At 43.0% G+C, this 15812-nt stretch overlaps 1 protein-coding gene across 2 annotated transcripts in view; it reads right to left on the bottom strand.

Annotated features, from left to right (window-relative positions):
* LOC124794712 (kinesin-like protein Klp10A) overlaps positions 1-15812 on the bottom strand; it is a 332986-nt gene that overhangs the window by 125780 nt on the left and 191394 nt on the right. The gene's annotated exons all lie outside the window — the stretch shown is intronic.

Genomic DNA, 15812 nt, shown 5'->3' with positions numbered 1-15812 from the left:
GACCATGTTATGATAGCAGGTCTCTGCTATCCTTCAGCTGGGAGGGGTGGGGGGAAATGGTACCCAGATGGGAGGGTGAGGGAACTGCAGGAGATGATGAGTGTAGAGTTGATGGGACTGGGTTATGGAAGAAGGGGACAGGACGTACCAGAGGCAAAAGTAGATGCCATTGACACAGGATGACATCTGACAATATTCTGACAAGCCTCATTGTAAGATGAACAATCCAGGGGTTTATACTCTCTTATCTTCTTTTCTCTCTTACAAGCTGGGCAATCGCCTGCAGAAAGCAAGGAGAGTTACGGTTATGACAATTAACACACACACAGGTTTAGAACACAGGGGCTCCCCTTCTGGAATGGGTGTCCTGGCACCAAAGAGAGGATCCACCCTTCATCAGGAAGACGTGGCCAAAATTCAAGCACCAAAAAGACCTCATGGGGGGGGGGGGGGGGGGCCTACGACTCATGTCACACCGATTATATATAACCTTTGGGTCATTCCATGTCAATTCAACCAATTTGAGAAAATATTCCAGCTGATAATCTCAGATTTGGCTGAAATTTAGAACACCAATGCTACCAAGTGTGGAACACTCATGTACAAAATTTTAAGTTCCCCTGCCAATTAGTTCCAGAATTATGACTTGCGAAAGAAGGTGATGTGACCTGGAAATTGCAACCCGCATCTGGCAATCTATCTTCAGACCCAAATTCAGGTCTTAATAACTTTGGAACTATTCCGCAGAGTCCAGTGAAATTTTTACAACCCAGTAACATCCACTTAGAGAACACACACTATGAATCAAAACACCAACAACATATTTCTGAAGGAAAATAAAAAATTCCAACATGTGATTAAAAATGTAATACGTTAAAAGGTACATATTGTACGTGACCTCTATGCCAAATATAATTCAGTTAAAAAGGGTATAAATTTTTTTGTGGTAAGCTTAATGAGGCCTGAACACACACAGAACTCATCTTGCCCATATCAGTCACACAAACAGAATTACATGCACACGAAAATACAAAAATTTGAAAAATTACCTGAAAAACATGGATTTTCTAAGTGTCGTAGCACAAAAGGGACAAGGGATATCCAAGCCAAATTTCAAACACTGCATAAGTAGACCATAAGATAATATGTGGCAAAATTTCAACTTCTTATTGCAAGGCATTTGTGTACAATAGAAGTTGACAGATGTATTTGGTTAGATTTCTTTTAACACGATTTAGCAAGTAATAGTGATGATGCAGACAGCTTGTTTCTGATGAAGCCGCAGCAATTGTTGGAACCATTAGGCAACAGAAAAGTTAAACAATGGTAGTTTTCAGGGACAGAATGAGTCATTGTTAGGCAGGAACAACAAAGGAAACAAGTAACAACTACAAGTTACTCATGTTTTTAAGGTTCTAGTTCAGACTGGTCAGTACTAATGTGGAAAATCAGTATGGAGGCAGAAGAGTGTGCTAGTGGTGCATTTGTTCAAATAAGTTGCAGTTTTGTTAAAGCACAAGCATCTGAATGTCAAAACAACATATGGAACAAAATGTGGCATTCACTTTGTACTGTATGATCTGGATGAATCGGACCACGATTTTTTGCTATGGAGATCCGGGATACACCCTGTGGGCACAGGAAGTACAGTTCCAGGAAACTTTAGTGTTTGTTATCATATGAAACTGCTTCTGGATACGTACTCTTTCCTGCAAAGAAGTTGTTTTGATCCATTTCGGATTCATAAGAAGACAGTCAAGTGTAGCCTCATAGAAACTGATATAAAATCAGTATTTAAAGTGAATCAGTGCATGGCACTTAACATGAAACCAGGACAACAGTTATGTTCCAGGTGTGTTACACTGCTAAAAAATGAACATTCTGATAATTTACATGACAGTGACGAAGAGTATCAGCCACTTACAACCACAGTGGATGAGCAATTAAATACTTCAGTGACTATTCTTGGTTTGTCTCCCATGTAGACACACAAAGTTGGGAAAAGAGACAGGCCCAGCTATGGTAGAAGAAAACTACAAGAAGCTCAAATTGAATTAAAACACAAAATAGCTGACACACTAATGGTGGAGGAGGAAGAGCTATCTACATCTACATCCATACTCCGCAAGCCACCTGACGGTGTGTGTGGCGGAGGGTACCTTGAGTACCTCTATCGGTTCTCCCTTCTATTCCAGTCTCGTATTGTTCCTGGAAAGAAGAATTGTCGGTATGCCTCTGTGTGGGCTCTAATCTCTCTGATTTTATCCTCATGGTCTCTTCGCGAGATATACGTAGGAGGGAGCAATATACTGCTTGACTCTTCGGTGAAGGTATGTTCTCGAAACTTTGACAAAAGCCCGTACCGAGCTACTGAGCGTCTCTCCTGCAGAGTCTTCCACTGGAGTTTATCATCTCCGTAACGCTTTCGCGATTACTAAATGATCCTGTAACGAAGCGCGCTGCTCTCCGTTGGATCTTCTCTATATCTTCTATCAACCCTCTCTGGTACGGATCCCACACTGCTGAGCAGTGTTCAAGCAGTGGGCGAACAAGCGTACTGTAACCTACTTCCTTTGTTTTCGGATTGCATTTCCTTAGGATTCTTCCAATGAATCTCAGTCTGGCATCTGCTTTACCGACGATCAACATTATATGATCATTCCATTTTAAATCACTCCTAATGCGTACTCCCAGATAATTTATCGTATTAACTGCTTCCAGTTGCTGACCTGCTATTTTGTAGCTAAATGATAAAGGATCTATCTTTCTGTGTATTCGCAGCACATTACACTTGTCTACATTGAGATTCAATTGCCATTCCCTGCACCATGCGTCAATTCGCTGCAGATCCTCCTGCATTTCAGTACAATTTTCCATTGTTACAACCTCTCGATACACCACAGAATCATCTGCAAAATGCCTCAGTGAACTTCCGATGTCATCCACATGGTCATTTATGTATATTGTGAATAGCAACGGTCCTATGACACTCCCCTGGGGCACACCTGAAATCACTTACTTCGGAAGACTTCTCTCCATTGAGAATGACATGCTGCGTCCTGTTATCTAGGAACTCCTCAATCCAATCACACAATTGGTCTGATAGTCCATATGCTCTTACTTTGTTCATTAAACGACTGTGGGGAACTGTATCGAACGCCTTGCGGAAGTCAAGAAACACGACATCTACCTGTGAACCCGTGTCTATGGCCCTCTGAGTCTCGTGGACGAATAGCGCGAGCTGGGTTTCACATGACCGTCTTTTTCGAAACCCATGCTGATTCCTACAGAGTAGATTACTAGTCTCCAGAAAAGTCATTATACTCAAACATAATACGTGTTCCAAAATTCTACAACTGATCGATGTAAGAGATATAGGTCTATAGTTCTGCACATCTGTTCGACGTCCCTTCTTGAAAACGGGGATGACCTGTGCTCTTTTCCAATCCTTTGGAATGCTACGCTCTTCTAGAGACCTATGGTACACCGCTGCAAGAAGGGGGGCAAGTTCCTTCGCGTACTCTGTGTAAAATTGAACTGGTATCCCATCAGGTCCAGAGGCCTTTCCTCTTTTGAGCGATTTTAATTGTTTCTCTATCCCTCTGTCGTCTATTTCGATATCTATCTGCTCCAAAGGAACAGGAATCATGCCAGAAATGCTCTGATTTGGACAAAATTGTGCACGATTTGAAAGAAAAATGTGCCATATCCACACGCCAGAAAAAAAGTAGCTATTCTTACCCTTGCACCTTCCAGCTGGTCTACTGACTACACTGCAAAGGAATTCAATGTTTCTACATATACGGTAGGAAAATGAAAGCAACCCAAGGCGTGCTTCCACAACTTCAGCAGGCTCAGGGTAAGCAATTGAGTTCAGAAATAAAGGTGCTAGTGTCGGAGTTTTATGAAAATAATGACTACAGCCGAATAATGCCTGGAAAAAAAAGACTATGTAACGGTGAAAATGGGAAATGTACGTGTACAGATGCAAAAAGCACTATCGCTATGCAACATATCAGAACTATACGTAGAATTCAAGGAAAAGTATCCCAATACCAAAGTAGGTTTATCATCTTTTTTCAATCTTCGGCCAAAATGGATTGTGCCTGGAAGTGCAAGGGGCACACATAATGTTTGTGTGAGATCCATCAAAATGCTAAGCTGATGTTTGCCGCTGTAAAGGATTCTGGTCTGAATTACAAAGGTGCAATGAAGCTGCTAGTGTGTGACATCAGTTCATACTAGTGCATGATACACAGGTGTGAAAAGTGTCCTGGTAAGACAAATCTTGCAGAACACATGAATAACAAACTGTATGGTGAACTCCTTATGGATGACGAACTTGTTTCTTATAAACAATGGACACACATGTTGTCAAAAAAAGGACAAACTGACCACACACAGCTTCACAGCAACAACACAATCGTCTTATCTCGTTTTGTAAGGATAATTTGAAACAAGATGAAATTATAGTAATACTAGACTTTTCTGAAAATTATGCATTTATAGTTCAAGATGCCATCCAAGGATATCATTGGGACAACAGTCAAGCAACTCTCCAGCCATCTACTATTTACTGTAGAGGTGAATCAGGTGATGTGTGTGTCATGAACCTGTGTGTTTTTAGTGACTGTTTAATTCATGATGCCATTGCAGTTGATGCCCACATTCACACTGTCATGACATATGTGAAAAACAAGCTGTCTCACATACATTTTGCGAAATACTTCAGTGATGGGGCAGCTAGTCAGTACAAAAACTGTAAAAATCTCGAACATTTATGCATGCATTACCATGATTTTCAGATTCACGCAGAATGGAATTTTTTCGCAACAAGTCATGGTAAAAATGTATGTGATGGTATTGGCGCTACCATTCTAACACCTCTTCAATTATTTACCTGGGTACGGAAAAATATCTCTGGCATACAATCATTCTATGTTTTGAAAGATGAGGTGAAATCAGTCGATGAGTTGCTAAAAAGCAGACTAGAACACGTTAAACTGTTGCAGGCAGAAGGAGCCATCATCACGTCTCTCCAGCGGAGTCTGACAGTGTGCAGATGAGAAGACTGTCTGGTTATAACTATAGGTTCATGTGCACAACATATGTCTTCACAGTGTGACAGGACGCAGAAGCAAAAGCAGCAACATACAACCAGGTTGCTATGTTATTGCTGTTTATGATGACAAATGGTACTTAGGATATGTTGCAGAGTGCTGTGAAGCAGAAGGTGATGTATTTGTGGACTTCATGGCACCAGCAGGACCAGCAAGATCATTTCATTTCATTGGCCACGTTTGGCAGACAGCTGTTGGATTCCTTTTGAACATATTCTTATGACAGTTCCAGCTCCTACCAGTGTCAGGAAGACAGTACAATTTGGCACTCAATGTACAGAGTACAGTAGCTAAAGTGTGGGAGAACTTCTGTTCAAAGCACCGTCGACTGGTTTTTAGCAGTTAAGGTGCAGTAAACATTAAGGATAGGTTGTGTTAATCTGTCTACATACTGTTGCTTAGTGATTACACAGTTGTGGGAGGAGATAAGAAGAGGCAGAAGAGTTAACGCTATGTTTTTATAAAATTGTGTTGTGGAGCAATGGCCACATCACCAAATACATCTGTCAACTTCCATTGTACACAAATGTCTTGCAATAACATACTGAAATTTTGACACATATATCATTATGGTGATATATATACATATCATTATGGTCTACTTATGCAATGTGCGAAATTTGGCTTGGATACCATTTGTCCCTTTTGTGCTACCACACTTAGAAAACCCACGTTTTTCAGGTAATTTTTCAAATTTTTGTATTTTCGTGTGCATGTAACTCTGTGCGACTGATATGGGGAAGATGAGTACTGTGTGTGTTTAGGTCATACCCTATCTGAATGAATTATATTTGGCATAGGGGTGACCTACAATATGTACCTTTTAACATATTACATTTTTAATCATATTTTGGATTTTTTTTATTTTTCCTCAGAAATATGTTGTTGATGTTTTGATTAATCGAGTCTTATCTAAATGGATGTTACTCGATTGTAAAAATGTCACTGGACTGTGTGGAATAGTTCCAAAGTTATTGAGACCTGAAGTTAGGTCTGAAGATAGATTGCCAGATGCGGGTAGCAATTTCCTGGTCACGCCACCTTCTTTCACAAGTCATAATTCTGGAACTAATTGGCAAGGGAAACTAATACTTTGTACACGAGTGTTCCACACATGGTAGAATTAGTGTACTGAATTTCAATCAAACCTGAGACTATGAGCTAGAGCCCCTGGTTGAACTGACATGGAATGACCCCTTTACCTTCTCTGGAAGCTTATCTCCCTCAAAAAGCCAGAATGAAGGCATCAATATGTTACATTCTTTCTGCACACGCCGAACAAGGCGACACCCTATGATTCTAGACTTGCCCAGAGTTCCTCGATATTAAGGATGACGTCCGAATGAAAAATGATTCCCTAGACTACATTCGAACGTTGTAATGGACACCGGGACGTCGCCAAGATGGTTGTAAGCATGAATAGCAGCCTGGGTAGCAGAAGTAGTTTTGATCAACGTGGAGCCCAACTGCATCTTACTGAGAGACTCCACTTTGCCATGGTTGTCTTCTGTGTTAAAACAGGCTTTGTGGTGGTGAATGTGTCCCCATCCACCCTAGTACAGACTAGGTACTGGAGAAAGTGTTTCATCCCAAGCCGGCAAGCCTGGCCCTCCTCCCAGGGTGTAGCAGGCAAGCGAGGGCCACAAGGTCATAAGAAGCAACATTCAACAATCAGTTACGATTCTAAGAGATGTCCGTAGAAGAAAAGCCAGATTTTTGGAGCCTGATACGTTTCATGTGCCATGTACCCCCATGATACCACCCACTCTGGTCAGGGGCTCTCCACAAGGGCACCACCCAGCTGCTGTAATACCCATCTGGTACAGCGGCCATTCCAGCAGTTCCGAAGCTACAAAAACATGGGGAGGCAACAGCTCAGCTATCAGAAATGTGATCCCTGTGTTGTCAGAGGGCTCAACCAAATGGGTACATAACAGACCCACCACACAGACTGGCTCCATGTGTTGGCGACCTAGCGGGGTGACGGGGGGCTACGGTGGGGAAGGAAGGGGGGAGAGGAAAAAACACTGTCGACGATAGAGAGGGAGTTCTTCCCCAAATGGCTAACACTACGGAGAAAAATTTAGAACTGGAGGTCAAAAACCAAAGAGGGAACCAAAAACACCAAGAAGGAAGAATGAATGAATGAGAGAACGCAAGGGGAACAAAACCACAAGGAATACAGGAAACCAGGTGGATAGCCAGGGCAAACTGCTTGTCCCCAGAAGGGCTGGATATCTGACGATGTGTCACCTGTTTCATAGATTTTTGGTACCTGCTCAACCTAGTTCCCTCATCCATGACAGATTTAAGTAAATTCTGGCTAGTATCAACCCTCGCTGACTTGTCTGATCATCTGTCACTTTCGGACTGCATTACTGGACATCACATTTCTTTCCCATTCGATTTCTCCCGTAACACTTAAGGACTGCTTTTTTCTGCAAATAATAGAAGTTTCCCATAACCACCTCTAAAGATGACACCTTTACGTTTTACTTCTTAGAAATCTGTTCAGGCTTCCTGCATGTCATGTCAGTTCTCCCTGATGTCATACCTTTCTTCAGTATCTTCACTTCTTTCACTCGTCCATGCCGATTTAGCCAGTTTGCATCAGTAGTTACTTTTGTTCCTAAGCAACCCATACAGCCGAGTTTTCTAATTCACTTGTGCAATCGCAGAGTTTTTCATTCATACATAAGATCGAGTACTTAGAGACATCCATGACTTCACTTCCACTGTAGTTCTATGTGTGGTGTCCCGCCAATCTTTTATTTACACCACTGGTAACAGCCTCGAAGACTTTCCACCTTGGCACGGGGTACCTACGAGCCATATCATATGGTCAGTGAACATCTGATGGGTTTAATTGGTATTCCTTGTGGTTTTGTTCCCCTTGCGTTCTCTCATTCATTCATTCTTCCTTCTTGGTGTTTTTGGTTCCCTCTTTGGTTTTTGACCTCCAGTTCTAAATTTTTCTCCGTAGTGTTAGCCATTTGGGGAAGAACTCCCTCTCTATCGTCGACAGTGTTTTTTCCTCTCCCCCCTTCCTTCCCCTCTTCCTTCCCCACCGTAGCCCCCCGTCACCCCGCTAGGTCGCCAACACATGGAGCCAGTCTGTGTGGTGGGTCTGTTATGTACCCATTTGGTTGAGCCCTCTGACAACACAGGGATCACATTTCTGATAGCTGAGCTGTTGCCTCCCCATGTTTTTGTAGCTTCGGAACTGCTGGAATGGCCGCTGTACCAGATGGGTATTACAGCAGCTGGGTGGTGCCCTTGTGGAGAGCCCCTGACCAGAGTGGGTGGTATCATGGGGGTACATGGCACATGAAACATATCAGGCTCCAAAAATCTGGCTTTTCTTCTACGGACATCTCTTAGAATCGTAACTGATTGTTGAATGTTGCTTCAGACAAGCACGTTTTTTTGTCTCACGACAGTGGCTGAACATTATTCTTGAATGATGTAACGGTTGTGTATTCAGATTAGACAGAGAACTTCCTGCATCACCATAAGGTGGCAATGTGCACATGGTTTAAGCTTGAAATTACCACTCTTGGGATATTTACAGGCTGAACAATGAATAAAAGTTGTATTATCCTACTTACAACTAGAGACACTGCGTGCTCTTCTAGAAAGAGAATGCACGTTTTATTTCGTCTCAATTACAAAGGCTCTTGTAAACAGGGCGAACACTAACAAAACCGAAGAACTGCTGGGACGATTTCCTGACTAGAAATGGAGGGAAAAGGTCCTATGTGTGCTGGTATGAGCTGTCACCAGCACACAGATCGGCAAAGAGACTGCGAGAAGATTGATAGTAGGCACTGGAGCAAGCGAGCCTATTAGGAGAGAGGCCAAAGACAAACTCTCAAGAAATGTGTTGCCAAGGCCCTCTCGACCGCCAGTATTTAGACCGCCGCTGTGGATGGGAGGGTCCAGTCAGTCATCCAGTGAGTCGAATCATCAGTCGCATCCCAGTGACTTGCAGTCGCAGGGGCAATCAGTCTCAGACTCAGGCAGCACATAGCTACCAGAATTGTGTATGTAGCGGCCTTTTACTTCACTAGCAGTGAATATAACTTTGTCTATTACAGAAGAGCTTGTACCACAACAACGAGATTAAAGATAATTACTCAAAACTATGAACATGTGTCTGGTAATGGATAGTTGTCATGACGGTGACGACAAAATTCCTTTGATCACATGCCATTATTTCTTTTGTGTAGCAGGCTGTCTGACACAGCGGACTGTAAGCAGCAGAACAGTCTGGTGCTTGTGTCAGGGACTATCTCAGATGGTGTCTGGTCAAGAGGCAGCACGGCAATACCAAAACAAGATCACAGAACATTTGAAGCCTTTTATGGGTATGTGAGATCACACGTCCTTTCAGACAGACAAACGTGCGGTGGGGTTGTGGACCATGTGTACACCACATTCGGAGGACTGGGTTCCACAGGACACAGACGAAACCTGGTAGGCTACAAGCTCCAGGCAAGTGGCCCATCAACATGGTGTAAGATGAAGTATAAATGTTTGTATCCTGCACGGCAACAGCTACTAACCTTATCAGCTGCAACGAGTACAAGGATTATCAGAACACACTTCTTTACAGCAAGGATTTTGTTGATGGTGTTTGCCTAAGAGAATCACAATTAGGAGATTTCTGTCATCAGTCCTCTTTACCAATCAACCAATCTTTACCTAAACTACCACCAATCTGCATAAACATCATCTGTAGGCTACAGACAAGCCTTGGGGGTCGGTTCAGGTGTTTCATCAGCATTGGTTCAGCATCTATGTGTGGGTAGGGGTTCTTGGCGACCAATCCTTGGGATCACTTTGCCTAGTCTGTTTGAGAATTCCTTTGGCAATATGACACGTTATGTTGTTTCTGCATGATGAAGCATCATGTCACTTCCACATTACAGCTCACCAACATCGTCACCAACTTCCCCAGATGATGTATAGGAAGCGGAGGACCTGTAGCCTGGCCTGCTGCATTACTGGAATTAAACACATTGGGGTTTTACCTCTGGGAGCATCTGAAAGTGTTGCACATGCTAAACCAGTTCCTCATGTGCAGAGCCCTCAACAGCTGTTCACAATGCCTGTGACGCTATTTGGAGAGAGGCCTGAATGTGAGATAGAGTGTGGCAATCTACGATGCGATGTGTGCACGCTTGAACTGCATCCAATGGTGGCCACACTGAACATCTGTTGCGTCATGGATGTGATCCAGCTCTGCACTGTGTTCTGGGACGATCAGTCATCACATGCACACAATCTATTTCTCAACACATGTTCATAGGACCTTTTCCCCTATTTCCAGTCAGGAAACCGTCCCTGCTGTTTGTTTTATTAACGTACACCCTGTATAGAAATGTCCTTTGGTCAAAAAAGAACAGAGAGGTTTTTCGATAATAAAAAATGTGCCATGAAGGTATAGTAAAAGTTCTCCACAAAACATGCGAGGAAAGGAATATATCTCAATCACTAATTACAAGGGATGTGTGTTAAGACATCAGGAGTAACGTTCTTGGTACTAGAAGGAGCCTTAAAGAGCTAAACCTTTTGGGAGATTAGAAGAACTACAACAAATGGGGACATTGGGTGTAGGTGTGTTCCCAGATGGAGAGATGCGCAAGAGGAAAAAAACGCCAGGGGAGCATCGAATCAGACACAAGAATGACAGGCTAAGGGTAAATCAACTGGTTGATGCAAACAAGTTCACACATCACCGAGCAACTAACCAAATATGACTAGTGGCCACTGACACGGGAGAATCACAGAACGGCGACAGGAAAGATTCTGTACACCAAGCACAGTAATGGTACGTATAAAAATATTGACACATTTCTTAGCATTTCTTAATGCAATGTACAAATCATTACATAATGCTTAGAGACCTTGTACCATGTTTTAAGGCTACATTAAAAGCTTAATGCATAATTATATCACCACCTGTAACAGAATATTTTGAGTTGTATACCAATCTGAATGTGACCTATCTGTAATAGGAGAATGCCAGGCTGTAGTCTTATTCCAGTACTAGGCACACCTATGCATGCATTAATGTGTCGTCTCAATTCTGTGAATTTGAATTTTTCCTTTTTTGTAATAGTATAATTACGCACTAAGTTTTTTATGTAGTATTGCGACAACGCCCAATGTTTCTAAGTGCTATCTAACGATTCGCATATTGCATTAAGAGCCACTAAAAACTGCGTCAATATTTTGCTGTCTACCATTTGGGTGCTTGGTACAGATGATTTTTGGCTTCCTTCTCCTCAGCTTCGCCAGTGTCAGAGACTGGCTGTTAGTCACATTTGTTATTTCTTCTGTGATCTGTAAACTTGTTTGTCACAACCAGTTGACAACGGCGAAACGGACGGAAGAGGAACGTCTTACACGCGAGATTCCCAACAGTCGCGTAGGCAAAAGAGGTCATGCCAAATGAAATAGCTGTAAAGGCACTACCCTACTGTCTTTGAGCTCGTGGCACTTCGTTGCAGTTATAGCGTCTGAAACCACGTGTCTCATATCTATATACCACGATGAAAGGTTCCAGAATCATGGGGAGTGGGTTACTTCCTCGCAAGTTGAGATCCACCTTAAAGTAACGCGAATGGCAAGTTACCCCGCCATTTTCCTGAAAGTCCAGATACGATGGGATAAGAATGGTAGGAACAGGTTTTTGTGAGGCCGAAAGCTAATAGTCTAGAGCTGCAGATTGGCGACAGATGTGTAATGGTTGCCTTCCTGAGAAGTCATGTGACTACTCAGGGATTGGCCCTGCTTCTGCGACTGGGCAGTCTTATTTAGGATAACTGCTGCCCACCCTGAATTGGGAACGCCCTAGAAAAGTTGGGCTAAAAATATCGGTGGTCACACCTGTACCTGGCTGGGAATCCGCATCCAGAAGGCCACTCCTAATTCGCGGACAAAAAACAACGAAGAATAGTAGGACTATTGGAACATGAAATGTCATGACGCTTCTGGACTTAAATGGTAACAGGCCAGAGAGAAGAACAGCCGTCCTCACCCATAAGCTAACTAGATTCGATAAAGACCATTGCTGCCTTTAGTGAAACCAGACCATCAGGCGAAAGGCCCACCAAGGAGGCTAGCTCAGGATGCATTATCTTGTGGAAAGGGAACGATACATGAGAACCACGCACCCATTGTATAGGTTAGTGCAACAACATCGATTAACCCGTTTTGTTGTTAGCGAAAGCATCATGACGCTTGGAAATCCCCTCGCTGAAAGTAGCTTTGTCACCCTCGTCTTTGTGTTTGCTCTCAGGTAGGCAGTGAGAAGGACAATAAGAATCAGATTTTCCATCAGTCGAGCAACGTTCTCAAGATACTAACTTAAGACAAACTCTTGTTACTAGGCGACTTCAATGCTAGAGTGCGAAAAGAGAATCTTTTTCGGGGAAACATCATGGCTAATCAAGGTCTTGGAAACTGCAATACAAATGGGCTGCTACTTCTAGAGTTCTGTGCTGAGCATGAGCTTTCTATTGCCAACATGCTATTCCTCTTACCTAATTGTTGTAAGACCACGTGGATGCATCCACGCACTAAACACCGGCATCTCGCTTACTATCTCATCACTCAGCAGCGTCACAATGACGTCCTGACCACAAAAATAGCTCGAAGCATCGATGGTTGTTGGACTGATCGCGAACTGCTGGTTAGCCACCTGAGGATCCTCATTCATCGTAAACCATGATGCTATTTCTCAAATCCTCTTGCAAACCACACTTTCGGATCGACTTAGCAATACCCCAGTTAACAAAACAGATGTTGAATAGGAATGATCCACTTTGAAAAACACCATCAAGTAGACCGCAGAGGAGTTCATTGGTTTTGACGCAAAGAGGAAAAATGATTTGACGGCGACAATGAAGTGATTAAGAGCTCGGAAGTGTCAAGTGGGATGTTTGTTTATCTCTCTCTCTCAAGAATCAGCATTCATGGAACAGCAACACTTCAAGAGCTCAAGCAGAAATGTCAAGCAAAAAAGATCAAGAACTGGTGGCGACAAAAACCGAAAGAACTCTTCAGTTTGTCAAATGCCATGGAAATGCGGAGCTTTTAAGCTTGAATAAAAGAAATATATGGGTACGTTCGTTCCTCACCAGGAACCACACACGCCGCCGACAGCACAACCATCCTCATTAAGCTAGGACATTTTGAATCGCTGGAAAGAGCATTTCGGCTCACAAACTGCAGACCTACTGCTAATGACGATTTTCTGGAATAGGTTCCACAACATGTAACACAACATTGTATGGCACTTCCATCGACACATTTCATGGATTCAACAAGTCAGTGGATGGTATGAAACCGAGAAAGCCACCTGGATCTGACAGCATCCTCCTAGAGATCATTCAAAGCGGTGGCTTGTCTCTGAAATCCACTTTTCTCCTTGTTTCTTCTAATATGGGAAATATGACGGTACCATCTGACATGAAGAACTCAAAAACTGTCACAATCTTTTAAAAAAGGCGACCGAGGCCCTTGCGGTAATCATCGTCGCTCTCCGTGGCTGGTAAAATTTTTTGCTACAATTCTGTTGAACAGCCTATAAACTGTTTCCGAGACTGCACTACCTGAATCCCAGAGTGGATTTCGCCCCTCCAAAGGAACTATTGATGTGACCTAAGCCTGACAACTACTGGAGAAGTGCAGGGAACAACATAAGCCTTTACTTCTTGCATTCTACGACCTAGAAAAGGCCTTAGACACAGTGACCAGAGAAACTATGCGAAATGTCTTAAAAGTATTTTGTCTGCCCTGAACAGTTTGCTCAAGTGAGTCACGATTTCCATGATATGTCTGGACAGGTATTATACCAGAATGAAACATCTGGCAAATTCCCTGTTACTAATGGGCTTGAAAGAGGATGCGTCCTCACGCCAACGTGGTTAGCTGTGTACCTATCCGTCATGCTTTATGGGACATCGTCTGTAAACAATGCAGAAGTAGCACTTAAATACAAATTTGACGGTGGGCTATTTAATGAGTCCTGACTGTACTCTAGAAGTTTCACAAGCCTCACTCATAAGTAAATGCAGTATACTGACGACAATGCTTGTCCCGCTCAAACACCCGTAGAGCTGCAACTGACTGTAGATTGTTTCGGCACAGTGCACAAATGGTTTGGCCTAACCATCAACATCCCAGAAACAAGAGTACTAGCACAACCAAGCTCCTAGAACTGCCTTTCTGGATTTCAATATCTCTACTTCCAGCATATCTTCGGAACAAGTACATATCTTCCTCTATCTAGGAATTACATCGAGAAAGGGCGTGGAGAACAGGATGCATGTCGCACGTGTTTCTTTTAGATGTCTCCTACATCGAGTCCTTCCCCCATGAACCATGGACCTTGCCGTTGGTGGGGAGGCTTGCGTGCCTCAGCGATACAGATGGCCGTACCGTAGGTGCAACCACAACGGAGGGGTATCTGTTGAGAGGCCAGACAAACATGTGGTTCCTGAAGAGGGGCAGCAGCCTTTTCAGTAGTTGCAAGGGCAACGGTCTGGATGATTGACTGATCTGGCCTTGTAACATTAACCAAAACGGCCTTGCTGTGCTGGTACTGCGAACGGCTGAAAGCAAGGGGAAACTACAGCCGTAATTTTTCCCGAGGATATGCAGCTTTACTGTATGATTAAATGATGATGGCGTCCTCTTGGGTAAAATATTCCGGAGGTAAAATAGTCCCCCATTCGGATCTCCGGGCGGGGACTACTCAAGAGGACGTCGTTATCAGGAGAAAGAAAACTGGCATTCTACGGATCGGAGCGTGGAATGTCAGATCCCTTAATCGGGCAGGCCGGTTAGAAAATTTAAAAAGGGAAATGGATAGGTTAAAGTTATATATAGTGGGAATTAGTGAAGTTCGGTGGCAGGAGGAACAAGACTTTTGGTCAGGTGATTACAGGGTTATCAATACAAAATCAAATAGGGGTAATGCAGGAGTAGGTTTAATAATGAATAAAAAAAATAGGAGTGCGGGTTAGCTACTACAAACAGCATAGTGAACGCATTATTGTGGCCAAGATAGACACAAAGCCCATGCCCACTACAGTAGTACAAGTTTATATGCCAACTAGCTCTGCAGATGAAGAAATTGATGAAATATATGACGAGATAAAAGAAATTATTCAGGTAGTGAAGGGAGACGAAAATTTAATAGTCATGGGTGACTGGAATTCGTCAGTAGGAGAAGGGAGAGAAGGAAACATAGTAGGTGAATATGGATTGGGGGGAAGAAATGAAAGAGGAAGCCGCCTTGTAGAATTTTGCACAGAGCGTAACTTAATCATAGCTAACACTTGGTTCAAGAATCATAAAAGAAGGTTGTATACCTGGAAGAATCCTGGAGATACTAATAGGTATCAGGTAGATTATATAATGGTAAGACAGAGATTTAGGAACCAGGTTTTAAATTGTAAGACATTTCCAGGGGCAGATGTGGATTCTGACCACAATCTATTGGTTATGAACTGCAGATTGAAACTGAAGAAACTGCAAAAAGGTGGGAATTTAAGGAGATGGGACCTGGATAAACTAAAAGAACCAGAGGTTGTAGAGAGTTTCAGGGAGAGCATAAGGGAACAATTGACAGGAATGGGGGAAAGAAATACAGTAGAAGAAGAATGGGTAGCTCTGAGG

This window comes from Schistocerca piceifrons, chromosome 4 (assembly GCF_021461385.2).
Source record: "Schistocerca piceifrons isolate TAMUIC-IGC-003096 chromosome 4, iqSchPice1.1, whole genome shotgun sequence".
NCBI classification, from domain to species: Eukaryota; Metazoa; Arthropoda; class Insecta; order Orthoptera; family Acrididae; genus Schistocerca; species Schistocerca piceifrons.
The sequence above is the reverse complement of the archived record's forward strand: the minus strand, read 5'-3'. Positions and strand labels throughout refer to the sequence as shown.